The sequence below is a fragment of the Triticum dicoccoides genome, chromosome 5B (genome assembly GCF_002162155.2).
Source record: "Triticum dicoccoides isolate Atlit2015 ecotype Zavitan chromosome 5B, WEW_v2.0, whole genome shotgun sequence".
Classification (NCBI taxonomy): Eukaryota; Viridiplantae; Streptophyta; class Magnoliopsida; order Poales; family Poaceae; genus Triticum; species Triticum dicoccoides.
In genome coordinates, this window is record NC_041389.1 from 114159419 (window position 1) to 114159731 (window position 313).

A 313-nucleotide genomic window follows, 5' to 3' on the forward strand; every position below is an offset into this window, starting at 1 on the left:
TCCGATCGTTGTTCCTCAGCTCTTTGCATCCGGTGCATTTCTCGTCAAGTCGACTTGAACCTCTTCATCTTTGCCAAGTTCAATCCTCAGCTCTTTTCGATCGATGTTGTTTCCCTGTCCGAAGTTGTCCTTGTTTTTTTCCCACCCGCCCACCCTTCTTCCTCTCGGAACCGGAGTCCGTAATCGAGTATCCATCCTACTCGTGCGAACTCTTTGCCTTCTTTCCTCAATGATTTCAACCGGTGTTTTCCCTTCAAGTTATTCGTCGATTCTCCCCTCTAGCTGCCTTTGTTTTCCCGCCCTCCCACCCTTT